The sequence below is a fragment of the Rhipicephalus microplus genome, chromosome 3 (genome assembly GCF_043290135.1).
Source record: "Rhipicephalus microplus isolate Deutch F79 chromosome 3, USDA_Rmic, whole genome shotgun sequence".
NCBI lineage: Eukaryota > Metazoa > Arthropoda > Arachnida > Ixodida > Ixodidae > Rhipicephalus > Rhipicephalus microplus.
The window spans coordinates 168,321,923-168,340,434 of NC_134702.1; the positions used below are offsets into that span (position 1 = coordinate 168,321,923).

Genomic DNA, 18,512 nt, shown 5'->3' on the forward strand with positions numbered 1-18,512 from the left:
AGCACTAAATGCTATGAATGCTTCTATTTCTAGATAGACCCTGTTGCTCATCTCAAGGGAGACTCGACTTCACTTTCATTATACCAAATGCACTTTCGTAGATGTAGCTGTCAGTCATTTTGGGCAGGTGTCAAAGTTTTAAGGGTTCCACTCCATGCACGGCAACAAGTGTTATTTAAGGTTTGGGGAACATGCTTAGTTGTGTATGTCAGAGATGCTGGCTCAGATTGCAAGGAATAGGACACAAGGGGCACAGCGAACATATATTTAAACAGAAACGAGCACAAGCAAAACAAATACAAAAACAGAGCAAGCAAAATAGTATACAAAGCGTCGTTAAGAAGTCATTTCAAACAAATGGCATGCTTACCCATTTGAAGATCGATGAAGCAGCCCAGGCAGCGTTGATGCTGTTGAGTGAGAAGGGCCAGGCGGGCTGTCGCAGTTACTGTGTCCGCTGCGCCGGAGCAGAAGGCGTGCTGTTTACGAAGTCCTTCGGTTGTTGGCTTCCCATGAGGTATATTCTGGCAGTGCTGGCCTCCTGAACGTTGACGTCTAGCCAGGCCAACGCGTCTTCTTCGCTACAGCTTCTCTCTCAGTCTGATCGGCCAACGTGGTTTGTTCTTTTTTCTTAGCACGCACCATGTGGGCACGTGCTGGGAGATAAGTTGAAGGTGGCTGAACGGCTCTTGCTTCAGTGCATGTGCTTGTGCGTCTTTGCCGTCACTTTATTGACCTCTCAGCACCATCAGGGGACCTCACCACAGCAAGTTCTGCAGTGTCGTGGATACATAAAAAAAGTTACGCATTTATTTCTTCCTCACTGAACACTAATCTTTGTATAGCAACACCCGCTGCGTAGCATGCAATTAAAATAGTTACACAAGGACAAAGCATAGCTGGTGTCTTCCCCGCAGGGGCGCCTGCGCAAGTAGGCGTTTGGTGTGTAGCGACACCACGGACCCGAGCTAACGAGAGAGTTTCTTCTCCCTCCCACGCCTAGCCGTGCGTGGCTTTGCCGTGTCCGGGGAAAAGGGGGATTCTGGGGGTTGAGCCGACGCTGGGTGATTGGACCTTTAAGGCCCCCCGGCAGAGGCAACACACCCCTTTGGCCCCGGCTTCACGTAGACGGCACCCCTGGGCTGACCCACCCAGGGGAAATCGGCAGTCGCCTTTTCCTATCTCTCTCTCCCTACATCTTCGTCTTTCTTACTTTTTTAGCTTTCCTGTCTACTTCTCTCTTCTGCTTACTTCCAATTTTCTCGGCGGCAAGGGTTAACCCTGTGCAAATAGCCTACCTTGGCCTAGGCGCATTGAGTTATAGCAGGGTTGTGCGGCTGACGTCTGCAAGCTTTCAGCATCCGCAAACTTGCAGCGTCCCCTCGTTGGGCTCCGTGGTGGGTGGCCGCCAACGCTGCTGAACAACATTCAATTAGCATGCACAAAGCATTCCCTTTACTTAGTGATCGTGCCTCCTCAAAGCGGGTACGCACCGAAGACATCAATTTTTTTATTCGGCCTAGACAAATCTTTCCTCATTTTCATGTTATACACTGCGAAAAAACTAACAAACAAGCCAGAACTGTATCCCCCTTCATAGTGGCTAGGTGCCTAACCGAAACTCTCGGCGCCGGGTACAAGGTTACCAAAATGGCCAGCGGAGATCTACTCCTTGAAATACGTGACCAAAACCAATTCGATAAACTGAACACCCTCACAACGTTTGGAGACACAACCATCAGTATTACGCCACACAGGTCCATGAACTCATCTCTCGGGGTCGTATCGGACGTAGATTTGCTTGAGCTGACCGAAGCTGAACTTCTGGAAGGATGGAAGAGCCAGAACGTGACAAATGTACAGCGTATTAAGATCAGAAGAGATCAAAAGGAAATCCCAACCAAACACTTAGTACTGAGCTTTGCTTCGAGCGATTTGCCGGAAACTATTCAGACTGGGTACACAAAGACATCCGTGAGACCATATATTCCCAACCCCCGCCGTTGCTTCCAATGTCAGAGATATGGCCACGGCTCGCAAAGCTGTCATGGCCGGAAAACTTGTGCTCTGTGTGGAGTCGTGGGCCATGCGTCCGACAACTGCGAAGCACCTGCACACTGTGTGAACTGTGGGGGTAATCATGCGGCGTACTCACGTTCCTGTTCTTTCTGGAAAAAAGAAAAATAGACCATCACGTTAAAGATAAAAGAAAACATTACATTTAAAGAAGCAAGAAAAAGAGTCTCGCCATTTTATGGCCCCACATATGCTGATGCGGCGCGCCAGGGGGCAGTGTCGCACCAGCCCTCGCCACTCCTTCGGCCTGCGCAGTGCGAGCCATTGGCTGTGGCGCCTGCCCCCAAGGCGGCAGTAGTTGAGTCTACTCCGCCTACTATTGGAACAGAGACCAGAGACTCCAGGGTCCTCGGGTCTCAAGGCCTCGCCTTGCCAGGCGAGGCCCAAGCTTTGAAAAACCAGCTCGCATGAGTTGGCATCCAGTGCCTCCGAGGAGGCAATGGATACGGCGGCACCCTTTGTGCCAAAAGAGCGGCGCGGCTCTCTGGAGGGCGCCAAGAGAACTAAAAAGCTCATAACAGGGCCTGATAATAGCCCTGTTACTTGAGCTTGACCTTTCACCTTAAACAAGTCACTCCCTTAACGTACACACAGCACTACTTTACTTCCAATATGGAAACACAAATTATTCATTGGAACGTCAGAGGCCTGCTTAAAAACCTCGACGACGTCCAAGAGCTTTTATACAAACACTGACCTCAAGTGCTGTGTGTACAGGAAACACACCTAAAATCCTCCAATACAAATTTTTTACGTGCTTACGTCATATACCGAAAGGACCGAGATGATGCTGTGGCGTCATCCGGTGGCGTAGCCATTATTGTTAACCAAGGAGTAGCGTGTACACATTTACCACTCCAGACATCCCTTGAGGTGGTGGCTGTTCGAGCGCTACTTTTAAACAAACTCGTCACCATCTGCTCTTTGTATGTACCTCCCCACCAACGTCTTGAAAGACGTGAATTCCAGTGTTTAATAGACGAACTGCCTGAACCTTATTTGCTTCTTGGAGACCTAAATGCACATAGTGGACTGTGGGGCGATTCTCGCTGTGTTGCACGAGGTCGTCTCATTGAACAATTTCTCTTCTCTTCCGGTGCCTGTTTGTTGAATAGGAAAGAGCCAACATACTATAACGTTGCCAACAAAACTTACTTGTCTATAGACCTCAGCATCGTATCACCTTCACTACTACCCCTACTGAGATGGAAAATCATAAGTAATCTATATGGAAGTGACCATTTTCCTGTAGTGTTCAGTTCACAAACAACATATGAATGTCCTGTACATGTTCCCAAATGGCTGATGAACAAAGCAGACTGGGAACAGTTCCACAACACTACACGTTTGAGTTAGACAGACATATGTAGGTTAGACATAGATGAAGCTGTGCAGTACTTCACAGCTTTTCTAACTGACGCAGCAGCCAGGTGCATACCGCAAACATATGGAATGCCCGACAAACGACACGTCCCATGGTGGAACACAGAGTGTCGTAATGCGCGAAGGGAACAGAACAGGGCATGGAGGCTGCTTCGAAACTCACCAACAGCCGAAAATCTTGACGCCTTCAAGAAAATAAAGTCCTAAGGCAGGAGAACGCGTCGGAAGGCCAGAAGAGAAAGCTGGCAGAAGTTTTTATCGGGGATCAATTCATACACACAGGAGGCTAAAGTCTGGAACATGGTTGGTAGGATAGCAGGAAAACAAGTACACACACTTCCACTCGTAAACACTCAAGGTGATACCTTGGAAGATGATTGGAGACTTTAATGCGCATAGCAGGCTATGGGGTGACTCTCGGTATGACGCGCGAGGTCGACTGATCGAACAGTTCCTTATCTCGTCGAGCGCGTGTCTCCTAAATCGAAAAGAACCAACCTATTATAACCTCGCTAATAACACCTACTCCTCCATAGACCTGAGCATAGTATCTCCATCTCTTGTGCCTCTACTCCAGTGGAAAGTCGTCAGTAATCTGTACGGAAGTGACCACTTCCCCGTAGTTTTGAGCACAACGACAGTAACTGAGTGTCCACCACGTGTTCCCAAGTGCCGACTGGGAGCCGACTGGGAACAGAGCCGACTGGGAAGTTTCATACTATCGCTTGTCTAGGTTGGAATGACATCTGTACTTTGAACATTGATGTTGCTGTGAACTACTTCACAGCGTTTTTGATTGATGCTGCAACAAAATGCATCCCACAAACAAATGGACACCCTGGAAAACAATGTGTGCCATGGTGGAACTCTGAATGCCGAAACGCGCGCAAACAGCAAAACAGAGCTTGGAGGCTGCTGCGGAACTCACCGACAGCCGAAAATCTTGAAACCTTCAAGAAAATAAAGTCTCAAGGCAGGAGAACGCGTCGGCAGGCCAGAAGAGAAAGCTGGCAGAAGTTTTTATCAGGGGTTAATTCATACACACAGGAGGCTAAAGTCTGGAACATGGTCGGTAGGATAGCAGGAAAACAAGTACACACACTTCCACTCGTAAACACTCAGGGTGATACCTTGGAAGATCAGGCAAACTTCCTCGGTGCACACTTTGAACGGGTATCCAGCTCGTCCCACTATACTGACACTTTCCAAAAATACAGAACAAGAATAGAAAAGCAGAAACTCGAACACAAATCCACTAGATACGAAGCATACAATCAAGCTTTCAGTTTAGCTGAGCTCCGAACATCTCTAAACTCCTGCAGTACTTCTGCCCCAGGTTCTGACCGTGTGGTGTATGAAATGTTAAAAAACCTACCAGCCGAAACACGAAAAACCTTACTTTGTTTGTACAATGCTATCTGGTTTTCTGGCACTATCCCTACCTCCTGGAAAGAGGCTATTATTATTCCCATTTTGAAAGAGGACAAGGACCCTTCTTTAGCGTCAAGTTATAGGCCTATTGCACTTACAAGCTGCTTGTGCAAAGTCTTTTAAAAAGTGATAAACTGCCGACTTATACATATCCTTGAAACAAACAATTTGCTCGACCGATTTCAGTGCGGGTTTCGAGAAAATAGATCTACCACAGACCACCTTGTTCGTATTGAGGCACAGATCAGAGATGCCTTCGTCCATAAACAATATTTTCTCTTTGTGTTCCTCGATATCGAAAAGGCTTATGATACAACATGGCGTTTTGGAATTCTAAGAGACCTGTCCCACCTTGGTGTGCGCGGAAGAATGTTTCATATAATCGAAAGTTACCTGACAAACCGGACATTCCGTGTCCGTGTGGGCAGTGTTCTCTCCCAAACATTTGTCCAGGAAACAGGCGTGCCACAAGGTGGTGGGCTTAGTTGCACACTTTTTATTATCAAAATGAATTCTCTGCACTTGTCCATCCCCCGCAATATGTCCTATTGTACATATGTCGACGACGTTCAGCTCGGCTTCAAGTCATGCAACTTGGCAATGTGTGAGCGGCAGGTTCAGCTGGGCTTAAACAAGGTCTCCAAATGGGCAGATGAAAACGGATTTCGACTTAACCCACAAAAAAGCACGTGTGTCTTGTTCTCTCGAAAGAGAGGCATGCACTCTGAACCTGACATTCGACTAAACGGGCAACGTCTGTCCGTCAAAGCCGAACATAAATTCTTAGGCTTAATCTTGGACATCAAGCTGACCTTCGTTCCGCACATCAAGAATTAAAAAATAAAATGTTAAAAGCCATGAAAGTTGTAAAGGTGCTGTCACGTACTACTTGGGGTAGTGATAAGCAATGCCTCATAAATCTGTATCGAAGCCTCATTCGCACCCGCTTAGATTATGGGGCCGTTGTTTATCAGTCTGCAACTCAAAGTGCTTTGAAGATGCTGGACCCCGTGCACCATTTGGGCATCCGCCTTTCTTTGGGTGCTTTTCGCACCAGCCCCGTAGAAAACCTTTATGTTGAGTCAAATGAGTGGTCGCTTCATCTGCAGAGAACTTATATGTCTTTTGTTTATTTCCTTAAGGTGAAAGCAGATAAAAAGCACCCCTCATACTCTACTATTAATGATTTGTCGAGCTCATTTCTGTTTCAAAACAGGCCTTCGATGAGGCAGCCCTTCTCAGTTCGCCTGAAAAGTCTAGCCGAGGAAACTGGAGTCTCACTAGAACACAGTCTAATGGCTCCTGTAGCATATCCGCCACCGTGGCAATGGCAGACTATAGACTGCGATGTGTCCTTTCTAGAAGTTACAAAACATGCGCCTATTGCCCATATCCGAACATACTTCCTGGAACTTCAACACAAATACACACGTCCTGAGTTCTTTACAGATGCTTCCAAGTCCAACTCCTCTGTGTCCTACGCTGCTGTCGGCCCATCCTTTTCGGATTCTGGCCCTCTACATCCAGGCACAAGTATCTTCACAGCAGAAGCTTACGCGATACTTGTGGCAGCTAAACACATCAAACAACTACAAATACAAAAAGCAGTAATTTATACAGACTCCCTCAGTGTGGTAACGGCTCTGCACAGTCTTAAAAAACAAAAAAACCCGGTCCTTGTCTCACTTTACTCCGCTTTGTGCACACTCTACACACTAAAACAACATGTTGTAGTGTGCTGGGTGCCAGGGCACCGTGAGATCCAAGGCAATGTGAGGGCGGATCAGCTTGCAGCATCTGTCCACAAAAGCACTGGCCCTACACCCATATTAATCCCGGCCCTTGATCTTAAGCCGTCTCTTAAACGAAACCTCAGGGACTACTGGCAGAGCAAGTGGGATGCACACACACAAAACAAACTACACATTATTAAGCCACACCTTGGTCATTGGCTGCCAGTATCAAGATCGCGTCATACAGAGGTAATACTAACGAGACTCAGGATAAGACGCACATACACAACACACACATATCTTTTGTCTGGCGGCGATCCACCATTGTGTGACAGATGTGGTGAACCATTAACCGTCCTTCACATGTTAATCCAGTGTAATCACTTAGAAACTATAAGAAAACAGCATTTTCCCTTACCCTACCGACAACATATACATTTACACCCTGCAATGTTCGTTGGTAGGGAACCGCTTTTTAGTCATAAATCATTGTTAGCGTTTTTAAAAGAAATTCGTAATTTTCATATCATATACCCGGGCATCCCGTAGCACGATCTCTCCAGGGAGGTTTTTGCTGCGGTGGCTACACAGGAAAGCACTTGCCTCACGGCCCTTGCACGCAAGGGTATGAATGAGTGAGGTACTTGTGCTAATGCCACACATGTCCGCCATCGTTTTTCATTATCACCAACTTTTGTCACCTATTCACACCACACACACCTTTCACGGCATGGTCATGATTTTATTACTTGTATGTTTTTACCCGCCTTACTGCGAGGAATTTTATGGCCCTTATACAGCCGCTAATCACAATCATTGTCCACATTCTTTATCCCATGAACTGGCGCTCTTTGGCCATCAAATGGCCCTTGCGCCAAAAAACACCATATATCATCATCATCATCATAGCTGGTGTCTTGTACTTGAAAATTTTAATGCAGATGGACGGGAAAATTGAAATCATCATAGTGCTTTTGTTGTACTCGTCACATTCTAAAACAGTGGGCACAAGTAAACATACAAATATTTAGTGCTCTGCACTTAGCTCTTTTCGAGGCGGCTTGTCACTGCCCATACGCAGAAAACACTGGAGTCCGCGGCCTACTTGTGCCGCACATTTCGCTCATGGCTCCCCAAGGAACATTTTACCATTTTTGCTGCAGTTGTGGCAGTTCGGTGAACAACACCTTGTCATAGCGAAATAGCTGTCGATGCGTCTAATCACATGGGCTGTGCATAGTACAATGCAACACAGAATGCACTTGCTACCACATTTCTCGTGACCGATAGGCAGCCTAGTGACAGTGCCGAAGAAGCGCGGCTAGGTATTCTCTGGCGGGACGAGAATAACAACAGCCGATGTCAACCGCGCTTGAGCTGCCTGTACTCTGCGGAGTGTTTGACGTTGTTAACGTAATCTGCGCGGTGTTGGCTTCTCCACAGTGCAAATGAACCACAGTTTTTTAAAACTGAGATCAAAGCGCTTCTTGAAGTTTTTTAGCCAGCGGTCACTGAACTTAAATCCTTCAATGGTCATTTGAAGCGCCATCGTCTCGGCTTTCTGTTTGAGGAGGCCCCCGGAGACGGGAACCTTGCTGGCCACTGTCAACTTCGGCCAAACGAGAAGGGCCTCCTCGAGCTTAGGGTAGGTGCCTTGGCTGACATTCTTCTGACGACATCCAGTAGGCTTTTCCGCCGCCTCCAAAATCTTCTTATTTTTGATGTAGTCCGAAATAGTCTGTTTAGAAATATCGAACTCTTTCGCAACGTCTGCCTGCGATCTGCCACTGTCAACGAGCTTGATAATGGCAGCTTTTTTCGCCATCGACATGGTGACATACTTTCCGCGCTTCATCGGAGCTCTAGAGGTCGACGACATCGGCGATCCCTTATCCATTCTGATTCAGCGCTTGTAGCTAGGCAACACTCATGGCACACGCACAGGTGAACAGTCAGTCGATTCGGTCCAGTCCATCCAACGGTCACAGCAGAGAGGAAAGAAATATTGTTCGGCAGCAATGCTGATACGAAAATAGCCTCGATCCAGCAGTTCGAGGTAGCCACCCTAGCAGAGGCTGGCGGACGCCACGCGCACGGCCAGCACCGGTTCAATGCTACTGGATGAAAAAGTAAACAAGCAAAATCGCGGCGGCGCGAAAAATGATGGCGGCCGGCTTGACTGACGCTTGGAAAGTCCGAAATATTGAACAGCCCGTCCTTAAGTGTCCGAAATTGCAAGCTGCAAAATACATTGAATTTATAGGGTATGTTCTGGTGCCAAGTAAATGTCCGAATTATTGAGCATGTCCGAAAAATTAGGCGTCCGAAATATCGGTCGTCGACTGTAACTGTACAAAATGCACGCTTCCACTGTCACCTGCCAGCAACTAGGTAATTCGTGATCATGTGGTTGCCGGATTGTGCCGTCCTCTTGGCCAAATAACGCGCTATGCTCCGACTTCGAAGTCTGAGCGGTTGGGAGCGGTTGGAACCAGGTTCTCCTTTGGCCACGCCTGTGCTCTTCCACAAGTTTTTGGTGCTGTTTTGATTTATACAAAGTCTTAATTGGTCTCCGGAAACCAATAGATCATGCTTACTCCAAAATTACTCCCACATTGAACAGGTGGGGATATGAAAAAATGTAAGTCATCTCTTTACCAATAGAAAGGCTTGTCAGGGCTCACACCCAGTGTCCTTGAAAAAATAGTCACTGCTGCTGTAGTCGCAGACCAATGCTTAGACAGATAGGCCATACACCTTCAGTGCAATGATTAGCTTTGTCAATAACATTGTAAGGTGTTCCGACCAAATTGTACTCTCTCCTATTGGAAATGCTTCTGGCTGTATCCATTTCTTCGCTATTTCAGAGAATAACGCTGCTGCCCATTTTGCTGCTCCATTTATGTCCTTTCTCTGGTATTATCAACATATCCATGTATGATTGCTTTCTTTGGGTTTTACTGCAGATTCAATTTTTATAATGTTTCGTGAAAAATGAGGCAGCAAGCTCTTTTTTGAATTTCCTAACTTTTTTGCTTTTCTTTGATTAGCTCAAGAATCCAACACAGAACTCTTGTTTTTATGTTTACAGCCTACAGCCACGTTATGGGCATTCGTTGCTTATTTTACTGTGGCACTTTTCGTGTTATCTATTTCTTTCACTAACTCAGTGTAACATTGTAATGTTGCCAGCTGCTGTAGGGTCAGCTTTTCGTGAAGCTATGGAGGTATGTTATTCAGTTACATTAGCTCTTCACTAAATATATTTGGGAGTGCACTCATGCCTCCTGTTTTCTGCACTCATGTGACTGTTTTTCAATGCCGCGCATTTCAAGTGTATTGCTGGCAGCCACGTAGTCTTTGTTGGCCCCACATCATTTCTATCTAATTGAATTGACAGCGTATAAGAATGTTCTGACATGGCCAGCTACCTTTAACAGAACATCTATTTTGTGCCCAGCTAACTTGTGCTTCTAATAACGAGAGCCAATAGGTTGGCCGGGCCATGAAAAAAGTACATGTTTTTTGGTGACCATGGAATGTATACCGTATTTTCCGGTCTATAAGTCGCACCCTTGTATAAGTCGCACCCTCCTCAAAATGGCAGTTTTTCCGAAAAAAAAAAAAAAAAACGTATATAAGTCGCTTCTGCCCACTCGGCCATCGAGTGCCGCGTCATGAGAAAGCACTACGAAAATTCATCCTAGAGGCGGCCGTCTCGCTTGCAAGTTTCCAGCTGTTTGCACACTCGCGTGCGAGCTCACCCGACATACATAAACACAATATTTTCAGTCTGAAGTATCTTTATTGCGATGGCTAGCAGCGTTTAATCAAATCCATCGAAGTGTTCTTCCGAGTCGCTGACAAATAGCACTGTAGTGAAGAAGAGGAGCTTATGCTGATGGCGCCCTTTGTTGGCTATCCACACTTAGAGACCCTTCCGGACGACTTGCTCGCTGGGCGCTCAAACTTCAGGAATACGACATCCGCGTTATTTACAGATCCGGTCGTAAGCACACGGACGCCGACGCCCTTTCTCGCTCACCCATATCGGATGAAGGTGTTTGCCTCTCTTCCCTCGAGCCTGCACTTGCGTCATCCGCCTTGTGCAACATGACGGTGGAACAACGAAAGGATCCCTGGGTTAGTGGCCTCATAAGCATTCTTTTTGATCCTCTCACTCCTTCGCCGTCTCGCGCTCTCCGCCGCCAGGCTAGCAACTTTTGCCTAAGGGATGATCTTCTTTATCGACGCAACTACTTTTCTGACGGTCGCAAGTGTCTCCTTGTGATACCTCGCCATCTTCGAGCTGCTACCTGCGAAGCTTTTCACGCGGACCCACAGTGCGCCCATGCAGGCCTCTTCAAGACATACGCTAGGCTTCGACTCACATTTTACTGGCGTGGCATGTACGTGCGAAAATTCGTTCGCTCGTGTGCTCAGTGCCAACGACAAAAGTTACCTCCCGGGAAAGTCTACCCGTCACAACCTCTTCCTTGTCCTAGTCGACCTTTTGATTGCGTCGGCCTTGACATATATGGACCACTAGCATCAACTCTAGCTGGTAATTGCTGGATTATTGTTGCGATAGACCATCTGAAACGCTATGCCGAAACATCCGCGCTGCCGACTGCCACAGCCTGTGACGTTGGAACATTTCTGTTGCAACGTTTCATTCTGCGTCATGGTGCCCCTTGCCAGCTCTCAAGTGACAGAGGCCGTGCCTTCCTTTCTGACGCTTTGAAGGCATTACTCAACGAATGCCGAATCGTGCACCACACAAGTACAGCGTACCACACTCAAACGAATGGTATGACGGAGCGCTTCAACCGTACTCTTGGCAATATGCTGTCGATGTACGTCGCCTCTGATCATTCAAATTGGGACCAAGTTCTCCCGTTCGTCACCTACGCGTATAATACTGCTGTACAAGCTACTACTGGGTTTTCGCCCTACTTTCTTCTGTACGGACGAGAACCTTCAAATACAGTAGACATTATTCTTCCATATAAACATTATGAGTCCGAAAGCACAACTCTGTCCGAAGCTGCCCGGCATGCTGAAGAATGCCACCAGCTTGCCCGCTCTTTTTCTACCGAGGACCAGTGGCAGCAGCAATCCCGCCACACTGGGAACCGTTCGGGTTCAAACTTTCCACCTGGTTCATTGGTATGGTATCGAGCACCTGCTACCGCATCTGGCCGCTCCGCAAAACTTCTTCCCAAATACATCGGGCCATAGCGCGTTGTAGAGCAAACGTCACTCGTCAACTATATCGTGGAGCCCATCATCCCATCCACAGACCTAAGCTACCGCGGCCGCGGCGCTGTCCACGTCTCTCGCCTCAAGCCGTATTATGACCCGTTAGTCGTTTCTTCTCCCTAATCCGCCAGGATGGCGTCTTTTTGTGCGGAGGTCGATTGTAGTGAAGAAGAGGAGCTACAGCGGCATTTCTCGGCGCCTCAGGGGCATCGCCATCAGTATAAGCTCGTGCTTGCTGCGCTTGGCCGGACGCTGCTGACTGATTCGCTTTCTGCGTTCTGCTCTGCAAATAAACCCCGTTACAAGCACAGCTATTTTGGGGTGTACTCCGGGCACGTCGTCCTCCGGCATGTCACTGTCGTCCTCTGATTCGCTCGATTCGGACTCAACATCGGTCACGCAGGGGATCAAACCGGCCTTGCGAAAGCCCGCCACAATGATCTTGTCAGATATTGAATTGCATGCTTGGCTCACCCGTTTCACCACTTCCCCCTAACTCAGCGCGTCTCATGCGCCCTGTTTTAGTGAAGCTGTGTTCACCCTCCGACATCCATGATTCCCACAAACTTCACAGGACCGCCTTAAAGCTGCGATTAACCGAAATATCGAGTGCCTGCTGCCGGGTATAACAGGCATACAATTCTTCGAACCGATCTTTTTTTTGACAACGTCGGTGATATGTGCCCGCATACTATCCATCACCAGCATTCCTGGCTTCACGTGGAAGAATACGTCGGGTCGACATGAAAAACAGCGGTCAAGCCACACACCAATCATTTTTTCGTCCATTCAACCTTTTGTGTTCGCCTGAACCACCACTGTAGAAGGGAAAACACCTTTCGGCAAGGTTTTTCTCTTAAATATATGCATGAGAGGCAGCTTGGTGCCATCTGCGCAGCAGGCGAGCACAACGGTGAAGTGAGACTTCTCGTGGCCTGTTGTCCTCACCTTGACAGTCTTTTGGCCTTTCTCGGCGACGCTTCTCCCAAGCGAAATGTCGAAGGTCAACGGCACTTCATCCATGTTGACGATGTGGCTCGCGCTGATGTTGTTCTTCGCTACTTCCTCCCGCACGAATGAGCTGAAGCAGAGTCCTTCAATGCTTTCCTGGTCACGAAAGTGCCGCCTCAGCTTCATATGGAGCCAGCACTGGCCGCTAGGGGCGCAGCTGTGCTCGTGAGGGCACGCTGCCGTCCGCTACCGCTGCGGTAGTGTGTTGGTCTGCTTTGATTTCCAAGCTTTCTAAACTTCTGCAAAAGTCGTTTCACTTTCCCTCATTTACTTGGAACATTCAGCGTGCGTCGGTGACTGCGTGAACGCGCCGTCTGCCTTGAAATGAGCACCCGGGAGAAAAGAAACTAACAGCTCTGGACAAGCAGCTCGCGGCAGTCGCAGTCGAAAATGACAAAAATTCGGGGTTTGCCGCACCATAACGATGATATGATTTTGATACACGTCATAGTGGGGGATTCTTGATTAATGTTTAACAGCTGGGGTTGTTTTTATATGCATGTAAATCAAAGTGCACGCCTTTTTTTCTGCTCTTGCGTTTTGCCTCGTCGAAATGCAGCCGTCAGGGTCGGGGGAGCGCCGCTCGTTCGTCGCAACACTGCAACTGGTCCAGCTTTTCAAAATTTGCCTGAAATCAGACACTGTACATTCGCAATAACGCACTTGGTGTGCCACATGTAAACAGAGGCGAACATACGAGTTGTTACACGTCCATTCGCCCGGAAGTGAGCGAAATCTCTCGACTGCGCAAAGTTGCGCATAAGGCCAGATGGTTCGCACGGCACGGCCGCTCAATTTCTATTAAACTGTGAACATTATCAGACTCCTGGTGTCATTTTATTCGCAACAGAAAACCCAAACAATTAAACCATTACTGCAAGAAATGCTTCCGTAGAATGCCTTCTTTTCATGACAAGAAAAAAAAAAAAACACCTGTTCTATGCGCTTCAAATTTCTGGACCGAACGATTAAATCCCTCTACGAGCCTTAGGTACAATATATGTAATATCAGAGTCCTTAAATGCCAGCAATACTAACCTCATAGCAGTCTTCGGTGCGGCGTGTTGCCCCGCCACGGTGTTCTAGCGGTTATGGCACCCGGCTACAGATCCGAAGGTTGCAAGATCTAATCCCGGCCGTGGCGGCTGCATTTTGGTTGAGGCGAAATGTTGAGGCCCGTGTACTTGGAGTTTGGTACACGTTAAAGTGGTCAAATTCGTTCCGGAGCCCTCCACCACGGGGCGTCTGTCATAATCACAGCTGGTTTTGGGACGTAAAACCCCATCAATCAACCGGTGCGACGTTTAGTTTATGATCATGACGAACGTGAAAAGTAAGGTCGAACACAGTTGACAGTGTATTGTAATTAGGCCATTGTTTTATAAGCAGTCTCATATAGAAGAGACAGTAAACCAGTAACTTAAGCCGCTCGTGATTTCGACAAAAACACACAAGAAGTTATTTTGATTCTTCTAATGGCCGACTATATACGAGGGGTTAAGATATTCCAATCATCGATGCTTATATTGTTGTCAGTGTCAGAAGGAAAAAAATAATTCAACAAGAAAAATACATACAAGGTGCCTGTGCGAAAGCAATATGCAAGCACAACCATTTATTAATTTTATTTAAAACAAACCACATACACAGAACACCAGTGCACCAGTTCATGAAAAGCTAATTAAAAAACGTGAAGAATGGACAGCAACATATGTGAGATATGGATTGGGTGCAGAGTTACCTTTGAGTGTTTGGTTTTTTACCACCCCCTGCTGGACATGAAACGCACCCTTTCGCTTGCATCTGTTTGTTTCTTTCTCTCGTAAAAAAATGCAAACGCACCTTGAGAAAAAACTGAACAACTTCTGCAGTCGTGCTCACAAAATGTGACTTGCAACCGACAGCAGCTGAAGCAGTCCGAGGGTCCATCAAAACATCCTCCACAATATTCATGTACACACCAGAACAAGCAGTTTTTTCAACTGTGTGCGCTTCCATGTGATCCTCCACAATTTGAAGGAGTGTGACGATCTGGCTGGAGGGCACAAGGAGAAAACCTTTAGACTTAACAAGAATCAGGCCAGTTGCCGGTTGTTCTGAACTCCTCAGACTTTCTACGCAGCTTGAGCATCTCGGCGAGGAAAACTTCTTTGCAACGTATCCAGCAAGGTAGTCCAAGATCTTCTCCTTAGGAGACTGCTGATGTTGCAAAAGTGAAGCCTGCTCCACAGTTTCTCCTGGCTCCAAAAGTACTTCATCAAAGAGAATAGCCAAACAGTGCGCCTGAATTGCAAACACTGTATTGCTGGTGTGCTGAACATAAAAAGTGCACCAAACGAAAAAGATGTACTGAATGCCTAGTATTGCTTTACACCTTTTGTATGACGAAATCCAGGCTTTATCAGAAATCAGCTCGGCTTCTCCAAATTAATGGCTGCAAAATCTTTGATACTGCCTGCACTGCACAGTCCCCTGGCACATATGTAATGCTCATACAGCTTAGTGTGGCTAGAAATGAGAAAATTCACACCTAAATGCATGCAGCCTAAAAACTATCCTGAAAACTTAGTTAAAGAACTAATACGCTTTGATCAGTTTCATCTTATTCAGGAGATATCGCTCCGCAAAGCGTTTGTACTGTGTTCTTCCTTGCCTGCACTTTTTTTTTTCATTTTGTTTTCCCTGACGAATTCTTACCATCTGGCTCAGATTTCTACCCTTTCAACCCCTGTTAATATATTCTTGCTCACGTGACAGGCAGCAGGTTTTTCCTTCTGGAATAGGTCTTGGAGCTTCAGGAGGAGTTGTGGGCCGTCTCCTACAACTGATGCTCGCTGAGGCGGCTGGACAAGATTTCTGACAGAGAGCATTCTATAAATGAACAGAAATTGCTGGACTGTTGGTTGTCCTCCGTCACCAGCCACGTGCCTGATAATGCCAAAAAATCTCTGAAAGAAAAAATAAGGATTACTATTTAACTATCAAGCGAGAACGTGCACATGCTTACCTCTAATGGGTCCTGTCCAAACTTTCCCACCAGTACGTAGCGAAACCCTGAGGCAAGGAGGTTTTCAACCAGTGATATTGTGCTGAGCAAAGTTATTCTCAGCGCCTCACAGGTGGGCTTGCTTAAAAAGCAGACCTGCCTTTGCTTTGGCAGACTTTCGATGTATTTGCAGCACCTGTCCAACCATGAGATTCCCTCTTTCAGTGTCTATTAAGTCAAACAATCTGTTCATTTGTCTGGTGAATTCAGATGTTCCCGCAGACCCGTGAAGATTTTTGCATGATTCCTGCTCACTGTAAAATATCATGGCTGTAGCTGTGGATTCACTGAAGAGCTGAAAAGAAATTTTTTGTATTGCATTTCACTGTGAGTCACATCAAAAAGGCAATTTTTTTTTTTCTAAGCGCACTTGAGTGTTGGGCGCCTTACTTGAACAGCAAGTTTGACGCTCATTTTCTGAAAAGCGTTTGGGTATATATGTGCCCTCGTCAGCTTTGGTACAGCACGCAGCCCTGACTGTTGCTCTTCATACTCTAGAAGTGCTGCATAATAATCATGATACACTTCCCGACCTTGAGGCAGCTGTAGAAAGAAGGAATGTCAGAATGTCACTCGAGATGAGATCATATGAGGGACTATATCACAGGAACAGTAATTATTTCACTTACCAAAAACTTCCCAACTTTCTGCTGGTTATTTCTAATACATTTAAATATGTGTGGTGGATCAATGATAGCAGAGATCACCTTAGAGGGGTCGCATGGGTGCTGAAACGACACCTGCTGGTCTTTCATGTCACCACGAATTCCTGAAAGAAATGAGCAACTAATAAATTATACCTTTCCAGATAGTCTGCAACAGAGCTTGTGTGTTAAACACTTACCTAAGGACCTCAAGGCACACCGATTGGTAGTTGAATTATCACATGTCACAACATCTATAACTGCGCCAGCATTACACAAGTGTACAATGCACTGAAGCACAAGCTTTGCAAGTATTGATCCCGGGGCAGCACTTGATGCACAAAAGGTACCCACAGTCTGCGACCATCCCCCCAGAAAGGGTCGAAACAGGAAGACCAAAACATGATCAGCATCCTTTTCACTGTCTGCTGGCCTGGTATGTTCTCCAAAGTCAACCTTACCAACGACTTTCATGTCAGACTCTCGGACGTGCAAACTTTTCCTGACACTCATTTCGTCGAACATGAGCACACCTGAAAGAAAAAAAAATTAATTTCTATCACTTCAGAAAGACAAAACCACACAGCATTCAGATTAAGTGATGTGCTTTCAAACCTCGTCGTTCACTTTCAAAGGAAGTGAGCAGCTTTTCCTTGAGCACAGTAAATACATGCGCATCAAAGCCAAAATCGGCTTTCAAGCTCTTCATATAGCAGTAGAGTGTGCGTGGATTTGGCAAGGGTAGAAAGTTGTTCTCTCGGAGATATGTATACACAGATGTGGACTTCGTTTTCAAAAGCAGGCAGTCATATAACCAGTCTTTCTTATACCTGGTAAGGAAAGGGTGCAAATCTCATTCACATGCACAAACATGCTAGCACAGTGCTTCCATAATGCTATCAAGCATAAAGACACATTGCTGTTAACCAAGTGTAACTGCATGCCAATGGGTAATGTGAACATGCACATTGCACTGTGTACACAGTGGAAACCTGATCAACATGCAGGCCAAAACCTTCATAATGAGAGCAGGCCACTATAAATGACACAGATCTATGGTGCATTCTCAATCCAGAACAATTAATAGAGAAAATAAGTGCACATTAGATCTCCAAATTTTCAACGAAACTGCGCATAAGAACAATCATTCACTGTCTGTTTTTAAACGTGCTCAAAACAATAGCAGTAAGGTGCGAAAAAAAGATCAACACATCACGATAACATGATTATGAGGGTGTGAATAAGCCACTCATAGTAGTAAAAAGGGCACATTTTTTATATGGACGAAAATCATTGTTTCATGATTTAAAGTATTAGAGTCAGTGCAGTAAAGGTGGACTCAAGCAGAAAACGTATTTCATGGTAGTTTTGAACGCTTAGCTTATTTTGAATGGAGCCGACACTTGCTCAGAAAACAACGGATATGTAGCTTTTAATTTGGTGAATATCTAAAATTACCACGTGAATATTCCATCGCCTTTACACGTAAACCATATTCGTTAAGTAGTGCTTGAAGCTTACCGTACGGCTCTTGCAGACTTCGCGTTTGCCTTCATCACGCACTGATCAATAATCAGTTTCTCGCGATCGGAAAGTCTTTGAAGGCTCTGCTGTTGTCGTTCGTACTTGGCAGTCTTCTTTCGGAACTCGGCGAGTTTTGTTTGGCATTGCCGAAGCTGCTGCTTCGCAGCTCGAAGTTGGCACCTCAACTTTTGCACTGCTGCACAGCTGGCGCAGTCAACCAAGCGGTCTGTCTGACAAGCTGTGTCCGTGTGGTAGGTTTCGACCGTTTCACTGGTCAGTGCCACATCTGCTAAAAAAAGAAAAAAAGGAAGAAGAAAAGGAGTGAAGAAAAACAAGTCATGCAGTTTCAAATTTACAGGCTCAGACGATACCCTCATACACGATGACACGGATGTAATCTGG

General features: G+C 46.4%; 1 long non-coding RNA gene across 1 annotated transcript in view; it reads left to right on the forward strand.

Moving 5' to 3' along the window:
* The window catches only part of LOC119186085 (uncharacterized), a 47,076-nt gene that overhangs the window by 18,832 nt on the left and 9,732 nt on the right, over positions 1–18,512 (forward strand). The gene's annotated exons all lie outside the window — the stretch shown is intronic.